Below are 10,174 nucleotides of genomic sequence, written 5' to 3' on the forward strand. Positions count from 1 at the left end.
GCTCCATCTTTTTTAGTACGTCTTGAGTATATTTTTAGAGGGCATGTAATGTATATGGACCTTCTTGTATTTAAGTCGTAATTGTATTTTGAAATATTGTTTAACTTAATTGGGATATATTTTGGGGCTCCTGTATTTTGTAAATCAAATATCATGATTTTATTTTGTTTTTATTACAATGGATGATTTAACTATTCTAAAAAGAAAATTTTGGGTTAGCCACTCTGTGATCTCGTCTGACGCCTTGGTCTGTCGATCTACGGGTCATACTAGATTAGCATGTTCCGTGCTATGTTCCCCTTTGCTGAGTCAGGCAATTGGACCCAATTGCTGGATTGCTTCTCGGACTTCGTTAGATTTTTTTTTTAAAAGGAGCTTTTATCGAACCTGAAAAACAAAACAAATAATAATAAAAAATAATATATATTATTAAAAATATATACTTTAATGTATAATATATATATTTAAAAACTATATACAAATATATTTTATAATATATACTATAATATATGCTTTACTATATATATATATACGCTTTCTAAAAATTATATATATTTTCAAATATATACACACACTATACATATATATATATGTATATTTAAATATATACACTTTTTTTTTTTTAAAAAAAGACTTATAAAATGACTAAAACTTGAGATAAAATCCCGGACGAAAATAAGTGTTTACATATATTAAATTATTAATCAATTTTTATTTATTTAAAATATAAAAAGTTAAATTAATCTAAACCCTAAAAATATAATATTTAAATAAATTAATTTTAAAAAATTAAATAATCAATATAATTAATTTTAAATTCAAAATTTATGTTGATACTAATCCCATATAATTTTGCATAGGTTGGGTAAAATGATTTTTTTATAATAGAAAATATTCTATGGAAAATTCTACAGTAATTCTCGCATATCGCAACGTACCACTAAAACAACGTATCGAAACATATACAAACAATTTTGTCCATATAATGTAAATGGGAGAAACTATGAGGGGTTTTCTATTCAATTTAACCTTTCTAAATAACACACAAATAAGGGGGCTTGGAATGTAATTAACCATTCAAAACTAAAACTAAATTAAAACTAACATGCAATCTGCAATCGTGTAAAGGAAAAGAAAGGAGACGATCAACAAGTTCCTTGCAGAGGAATTTACACGCGATAGCGCTTGGGAATTAATAATGATAGGCTGTCGTGGTGGTTGTCGGCGGTTAGAGACGGGCGGGCGACAGTCACGGGTTGATTTTTCGAAGGTCAACAAAAGTAAAAACAATGGAAACAGTGCGTGTAGATGGTCGATTCTACTGCTCCTTCGCGACGGCGAACCAGACGACAATAATCTAGTCAATAGCGAACTGGGCTAAAGCAGCACTGAATTTATTGTACATTATTTTCCGAGGATGGTCATGGGATCCGAACGTGATAGATTTCGATCCGTGGGAGTTGGGTCGATTTTTTTAATTAGGGTTTAGGCTAGTGTTTTAAAGATAGTATTTCGGTCGGGTCAGATTCGGATTTAAGGTAAAAAATACCTAACATGACCCAAACAAATATAATTTTACCTTATATATTTAGGAATAATTACAATAATACCTCTTTATATATTATTTTTTCAATTAAATCACTTTTTTATTGAAAAATAATATTTTTTATTATTTCGGATCAGGTCGGATTCATATTTTATTTCAAAAAGTCGGGCCGGTGGAGGGTATATATTATGCGGGTCGGATTGGATTTCGGGTGGAGGAGTCATTATTCTCGGGTCGGATCGGATGGACAAAAAATCTGACCCAACCCGACCCATGCCCATCCCTACCCTCAACCTTTAAATAATATAAAAAAAATCTAATTCTAACAAATTCAATCACTTAAATTAATTATTATATTTTAATAAAAATTAAATTAAATTATAATTCTATTAAAAGTAAAATTAAATTAAATTATAAATCTATTAAAAGTAAAATTAAATTTTAATTAAGAATTAATTTTAAATAAATTTTTATATTTTGTAATATTTATATAATAAAGATAAATTTACTTATTGTATGTTTCAATATATCGTTTTAGTAACTGTATACTCTTCCATATTCTATATATTTTTCCCGCTTCAGTTGTACGCAAAATCCCATACATTACGACACTCTTGCCACAGTGCCACTATTCCCTGAAATCCCTCCAAAACTCTTCATTCTCTCTCTCTGTCTCTCTCTCTCTCTCTCTCTCTCTCTCTCTCTCTCTCTCCCCCCCCCAAATCTGCCTCTAGAAATGGGAGCTTATTGCAATGAAAATCCCTCTTTCTCCTATGCTTGTAACTCGTCTCCTTCGCACGATCTCAGGCTTTCCAAACACGTCCATGGCAACGTTCACGGCAACATTTACCTCGATCCTGTATTTCATTTCCTCTCAATTTTTTCCGTTTTATGTGTTGATTTGGTGAATTGAATGTTATGCGAGTAGAAAAAGTTCACGAGAAATGTTTAGTTTAGTACTATTTAACTGATTGGAGTGTGATTCTGTTCACTGTTTCGGCCTGGCAAATCATTTTTTTATTCAATCTGAGTATTTTATGTTTGGCCGCAGCTTTCGTTGAAATTCATTGATGCGGAGCAATTTCAAAGGCATGACGACTTTTATTTCATTATTAGTTTTGCTTCATTTTCGTTTCAAATATCACGTATCGATTTTTATTATTTTTATGATACAGGCTTCGCGATCTGAAACAACACGGTAAAGTTCTGTTCCCTCCCGCCCTTCTTTTAGAATGGACGTTTTATTTATTTTTTTTATTTGAGATGCCAATGTATTATTATCTTTTTCACATGGAAAAGTAGGGATATATGATTTGGATATGAAATTTGCGCTTTCAGTTTCCATTAATTTTTCATTTTTTTAATGATGAATACATCACATGCTTCATAGAAGGATAAACCACCAAATGATGGTTCCCATTTTTCATGGTGAAGAAATAATGGTTTTCTGTAGAATTGATTTTTGAGTTGTTTATTTTCTTCATTTGCATGTTGTTTATCTTATGGAATGGATTAGCTGTCAGTATTATATCTTTAAGCATGGGATTTTGGTTTGATTATTTGAAGTATTTAGTTTTCAATAATTCACGTAGCTCACTGCTATGTTACTCAGATTCTTCCTTTTAACTAAAGTATTCACGTCCAACACTTGTCTCTGTCACATTACTCCTATCTAATACAAATATTTGGGTCTGGGTAGCATAGCATACATGGCAGGCTGTAATTTCCTTATGTGACTTAACTTTTAACTTGTTTTTAGGAATGACCTACCTGGTTTATCCAGGGGCTCTGCATTCCAGGTTTGAGCATTCTCTTGGGGTGTATTGGCTTGCTGGTGAAGCTATCTAAAAGCTCAAAACCTATCAGGCATAGAACCTTTTCTCATGTGTTCTGATCCTACTATGTTCTCTCTTTATATATATATATATATATTCTAAGATAACCATTTGTATAGGGTTTGGAGCTTGGTATTGATCCATTTGATGTTCAAACAGTGAAAATTGCGGGTAACTATTTGTGCTACCTATAGTTCTATTCATTTTTTCACTTCAATTGGTTCCTTTATGGATTTTGTTCCCGCAATTGCAGGTCTTCTACATGATATAGGCCATGGACCGTTTAGTCACTTGTTTGAGTCCGAGTTTCTCCCCAAAATTCTAAATGGCTTCAAATGGTATATGTTAAATAATATTATAGGATTCACTATTTCTACTGTTTTTAGTCCTAATCTTAAAAAAATGATCAAGCAGTGATCTTGTGCGTAGCACTCCAATGTCTTTTGCTTTAAATGATATTTCCAAATTTAATCAGTGCATCACTTCTCATATTCTTTTGGGTTATGTTAGGGTTTGTTTGTAAAATTTATGTTTTTCATCTATTTTATGTCATCTGTACTTTCTAGGACTCATGAGCAAATGTCAGCAAATTTGATTGATCACATTGTTGATGTGCACCATATTGATGTTGAATCTGAGATGATTAAAAGAGTCGAGGTAAATTGTTCTTTTCAGGAATATATTGCAAACATAGTCTTTCTTTCTTTTCTGGTTCTGTATGATTCTCTTTACTATGGCATTTCTATAGTCCTTACAATTATTAGTTTTATATGTAGAATCATTTGCTTTGGTGTTGATGATACACCAAATAAACTCGGAGTGTATGAGGGACTTAGATGGGACTAAATCCTTTGGTTTTGAACATTCAACTATTCTTAACCACTCCAATTTTTTTTCCTTTTAATTTTCCATTTGACTTGTCTAACTCAAATTTACAGTTGAAATGTTGGAAACTGTGGACAGAAGGCTAATATAAAGCTTTTTTATTTGCTAGTGACTGTGGAATCAGACACATTCTGGATGTCTATCTGTTTATTTTCTTCCTCATTTCCTTTGAATTTTGGCTTGCAACTTTTCAATTGTTTCTGACTTTGCTTTGATTCTTATATATTAAAGTTTGAATTGAGGCCTAATTAAACGGAACAAAGTTTAGAACTCTGTATATGGAAATGAGCTACAATTTTGATTTCCTGATTCCAGAATTGATGTTCATCCATATTCTTTTATTTGTTTTACAGGAAATGATACTAGCTAGCTCAGAGTTTGCACTACCAAAGGTAAGTGTTCATTTCTATGATCCAATTAATAGGCATATGTTAATCCCTGAGTTTTTTAGCTCTAGTATTAGGAAAAAGCGTGAATTGTGTTTCTTTCTTTCCTTTATTATCAGCACAATTATTATTTGTGCTTATTTTGAAGAGTGTAAAGGAGAAGCAGTTCTTATATGATATTGTCGCAAATGGTCGGAACGGAATTGATATGGATAAGTAAGTGCATTTCAATTATTTGTCCATCACATCTGCCTTCGAGTTCAAATTCCAATTTACATACAAGATTACAACAGCTGGAAATTCTATTTGTGTAGGTTTGACTACATTGTCCGTGATAGCCGAGCTTGTGGCTTGGGATGTAGCTTTGATATCCACAGGCTTTTTTCCTTTAATTCTAGACATCTAGCTAACAGTCTCTGTTACCAATAGATGGTTAAAAAGAAGAAATTATATTAAAAAATTTGAGTAATTTTTTCCATCACAATTTCACATGCTACACCACCTGCAGGTTGATGGTGACTATGCGTGTTGCGGGTGACGAGATCTGCTATCGAGCTAAAGATTGTTATTCTTTTATGTTTTATTCACTTGCAAAAGGCAACTATGAATTTTTTTTTATTTATCTATGTTAAATACCCTGCTTCATATTGTGTAATGGGTGCTTTTGCTAGATCTTAGCATCCACAAGTTATTTGCTACTTGAGCTGATCTATACCGAACAGTCTACACCCATCCTAAAGTTAAGGTATTTGGAGAATTCACCCTATAGGTTCTACATAAACTTCAAACAATTTTTTTACAACATTGATTTTACCATCTACTTATGGAGGCTGGCTTTGTACGTCAAGAAGAAACATCTCATTTCATTCTTATTTCAGGCAGTTGAGCTTATGGTAGTAGATGCACTGCTGAAAGCAAACAGTTATCTGGAAATTTCTTCTTCCATTCAAGATCCTTCCGAGTTCTGGAAGGTTGGAGAACGTGCTTATCATTCTTTTGAGTTACTAATAATTTTGCTCAGAAATGAACAACAGAATGTGCTCTCTTCTTTGATTCCAGCTAGATGACACAATAATCAAAACAATTGAGACAGCTCCAGACGAAGAGCTTCAAGATTCTAGAGATTTGATTCTGCGCATTCGCAGGAGAAATTTGTATCAGGTTGAAAAGCTTTGCTTACATTCGATCCTTCTTTATGTTATTAACAATGAATGCATGCAAATAAGCATGCTATTCTGTTCACGATCTCTCTTTGACTTTTCATTATCAGAGGCTTATGATAGATGATTTATCTACTGTTGCAGTTCTGTAATGAGTATTCAGTTCCAAAAGACAAACTAGAACATTTCAAAAATGTCACTGCTAAGGATATTGCTTGCTCGCAGGTTCATTTTTTATTTTCTATTGAAATGATCTTATGCATCTGCTCTTAGCAAAAGAGGAGTAAAATCTCCTATTTTTTATATTTAAGGTATTCTCATTTTAACAGAAAAATGGTGGAGCAATGCTAAAAGAAGAAGATATTGCTGTTAGCAATGTAAGAATTGATTTGACTCGCGGAAGGCAAAAATCCCCTTGAAAGGTATCATATGGCCTTTATGCTCAATTTTTAGGAGGCAAATATTTTCCTTATTTTTCTTGGTTTCATCTTTGACTATATAGTCTTTGACACTTTTTTATTTTTCTGTTCATTTTGTTGGATGTCTACACTTGCAGTATAAACTTTTTCAAGGTACTGAAACTCACCCTGATTCTATTTTCAAGTTGCCCTGTTTTATTCATTTCTCGCTTACAGTGTAACATACTCCTAACCTTATCCTCTAAGCAGTCTACAGTAACACCTAGGCTCAAACTCTCAATTTAACTTTCATCTTCTAAACCAAAGAAGAAAACACTAGGCTGGATAGTTATTGACATTTGAAATTTCTATGTGAATTATGTCAATCATGGTTTTATCTTATATCTTCCATTAGAACATGGGGTAATATTTATTGCATTGTAAACAAACCTGTGTTGCACTTTTCATATTTTCTTAAAGTACCATCTACCATGTCCATCATATTTTTTTAACATGAGTATGAACATATGACTCCCCAAGGAGTCTAAATACAAGGAAAAGCTTAGAACATAATTTATCTACCTCCGTCAAAACATTACCCATATAGGCACTTGTGCCAGAGTCTGATTAACATAGAAAAAGAAAACCTACTTATGGTATTTAACCACCTGGTGCTAGTTATATTACTTCATAATATCTCAATGGTTGGGGCTTTAGTAAATTCCCAGGAGATGTTATGAATATATACAATTAAAATGTTCTACTCATTCAATGGCTATGCAAAACATAAGTGGCCTATAGTGGCTGGTTAACAGACATGATATTCCTAATATTATGCAGTCTGGATCCTTGTATCATTTAGCCATTTTCTTTAGATGTGCAAATTCTTACAGGGTTTCGAGAGTGAGGAAAAGTTCCCCATACCAGATGATAGCATCAGTCACTTGCTGCCTACATCTTATCAGGATATGATTGTGAGGGTGTACGCTAAAAAGCCTGAATTGGTCTGTGAATGCAATGAAATTATTGATTGCTTGTTTTCACTTTTCTCATTATTCTTCTCAATAATGTTTTATTATCTTTTGATGTGCTAATGGACAGGTAGCAGCTGTCTCGGAGGCATTTGAACATTTTCAACTAAAAATGTATGGTCTTAAAACTCAAGTGCATGCTACACCGAAGAAGAAGGCACGTGTTTGTGAGGGTACATTTTGTTGATTGGTTCTCCTTATTCCCTTTTTCTCCCAAAATTATAGAGCATGTTTTCATTTTCCTCAAAAAGTAAATACTGCTCACAAGTTATACACTAGATGGTTGTCAAGTAAATGGCATGGGTGATACATGCATCACAAGGCTCACATCAAAGGAAGAAGTAATAATTCTTCCAAATGATCCACTCGTCCAAGCATTGAAAAAGAAGATCAGAACAGAAGCAGACTTATGACGACTTTTTGAATGGGATACTGATCTTATTTAGTCAAGATGTCTTCTGGAGATACGACCGTCTGTCTCCTATCTTTCCAACGGTTCTTGAATCGCATCAATTCGATATCGGGAACTCAAGATATGGTTATTTTACTGAAGACGGTGCATGCAGAAAATCCTATACGGGATTAATACGAGATTTTGTAAATATTACGAATTTTTAATATTTTTATTGATTATTTGTAATATAACTTAATATAGGATGGTGCATTATCTTTTAGGATTAGATTTATTATTTTATTAGGAATTAAGGTTGGGTTAAAAGTATTATCTTTAGTTATTTTTATTTTATTAGGAATTAGAGTTAAGATATGTTTAGTTTATTATTATTTTATCCATTAGTTATTTAGGATCTTTAGAACTCAACCCCTATATAAAGGAGGCTTCATTAAACTTTGTAATTCAAGATTTTTTTTATTAATAATATAACGAGAGTTCGTTTTTGCAAGTGTTGATTGCCTTGTGTCTTCGAAGCTTTTTCTCCTTGAGTTCTTTCAAGTTCTTGTGAGGGAGATTAATCTTCACACTCCAATTTGCCTTTTCATCGCGACTAGGAGGGTTGATTAGAGTCATATTATCGTGTTTGCCTTTTCATTGCGACTAGGAGGGCTCGATAGGACATTATCCATCAATTTTTCACATATCCATCCACGTCATCAATCATCTTTATCGTTCACCTTCATAAGGGAGATCTTTTGATTTCTTGGTTATCTTATTTTATTTGCAATTCATTTATCTTGTTTTAATCTTATTTTTATCTTGTTTCCAGCACCAAAAAGAAACCATATCTATTGCCACCACCTTCCCGATTCATCCCTTATTGTTCTTCATCGAGTCTAGATCTTTTCTAGGTTTGATTCTTCAACAAGAGCAACGTTCATTTACCCGCCACCGCTTCCCTATCAATTGGTATCAGATTTGGGCCGATTCTTGGAAAGAAGCAAGCAATCTTGCTTGTTCTTGCACACAAAACCGTCAAGGTATCCCAACGGAGCTAGTCCAGAAAAGATTCATCGTTTCAGGTTCTTTTTATTTAATTTTAATTTAGATTCAAATCCTTCTTGTTAGTTTGCTATTTTTTTCAAAACAAAAAAAGGCAAAAAAAAGCAAAAAAAGGCAAAAAAAAAACAAAAAAGCCAAAATTTTAAAAAAATTGCAAACGAAGGTTTTTAGGACTGATTTTCTCCAGATATCATATTCATCCTAATATAAATCTCCAGTATGAAATTCACCCAAATCGGAGTTCATTAGAGCCTTCAAATACGTTCTTAAAGTTTCATCGGCAGATTCGGTCTAGGATCTTGTCGAATTTCTTGAAAATTCTACAGGAGGAATTTCGTGGTGAAAATTTCCAGATTGCAACTTCACATATTGAAGATCATTTACACAAAAAAAACAGAATATTTGGAGATCAAGAACATCTTCGAACAAAGCAATCAAGAAAAATAGATTGTTTGAGGACTCACCGTTCAACAGAGTCCACTGGATACTACTGAAGGTATTTGGTTCTGAAATTTTACAGGTGGTTTCTTGACGCATCTAAAGACATTCAAGAATTTTTCCAGAAATTTTGGACACCGATAACCCCCTCAAAAACGTTGCTCAAGTTGATCCAGCGTTTTCTAGGTTTTCTGGCTTGTTCCCTTTTTCTTTGACTCTTAGTGCTTTATGTTCTTTTGTTTTTCCTTGTTATTGTTCTTTTGCATTATCTAACACATTATATTCCTTGTGTTAGTAGGACTAAAGAGTTTGCATACTTCTTCCTTCTTTGCATTCTCTTTCTCTTAGAGTCTAACCCTTGTTTGGCCTCTTAGAACTTTTAAGTTTTTTCTTATCGCCTTTGCTAGTAATCAAACTCATATACGAACTGTGGAAGACTACTTGGTAAAGTGAGTTTTAAAGAGTACAAGATCGGCTTACTTGCATCTCGTTGTGTTACTTTCTTGGAGTGACTTTTGAGGTTTCTTGCTTTGTTGAATTTTCTTCCTTTTATTTTTATTTTACTTTAAAATTTTCTTTTGAGTGTTATGATTTCAGGATGGGCGACAATAACAACAAGACACTTACGGCTATCTTAGCCACACTTACCCGACTCACGACTCAAGTTGAAAGATTTGATGAAATCGTGAGAGAACGACAAAAACCACAACTGGATCTACCAAACCAGAATCCAAGACCAAACAATGCTGAACTTTTGGTACCCGGACGAGAACAACCACGTTTTCAAGCACCCGAACTCTTTGCAAAACCAAAGTTCACGATCCCGTCTTTCAAAGGAGACAATGATCCGGACAGGTACATCGATTGGGAAGGAAAAGTTGATCTCATGTTCGCATACCATGACTGCCCCCAAGCTAAACAAGTTCCCCTCATCACCATGCAATTCGAAGGATATGCTCGAACTTAGTGGATGCAAACAAGGAAAAAGATCCAGAACTTACAAATTCCAGCAATCACTTCTTGGACCGACCTCAAACAA

At 33.3% G+C, this 10,174-nt stretch overlaps 1 pseudogene; it reads left to right on the top strand.

The window, feature by feature from the left end:
* Positions 1 to 2,147: 2,147 nt before the first annotated feature.
* LOC120176142 lies at positions 2,148 to 7,610 on the top strand (annotated as a pseudogene).
* Positions 7,611 to 10,174: the final 2,564 nt, after the last annotated feature.

Source organism: Hibiscus syriacus, unplaced genomic scaffold, assembly GCF_006381635.1.
Source record: "Hibiscus syriacus cultivar Baekdansim isolate YM2019G1 unplaced genomic scaffold, ASM638163v2 tig00112230_pilon, whole genome shotgun sequence".
Lineage (NCBI taxonomy): Eukaryota > Viridiplantae > Streptophyta > Magnoliopsida > Malvales > Malvaceae > Hibiscus > Hibiscus syriacus.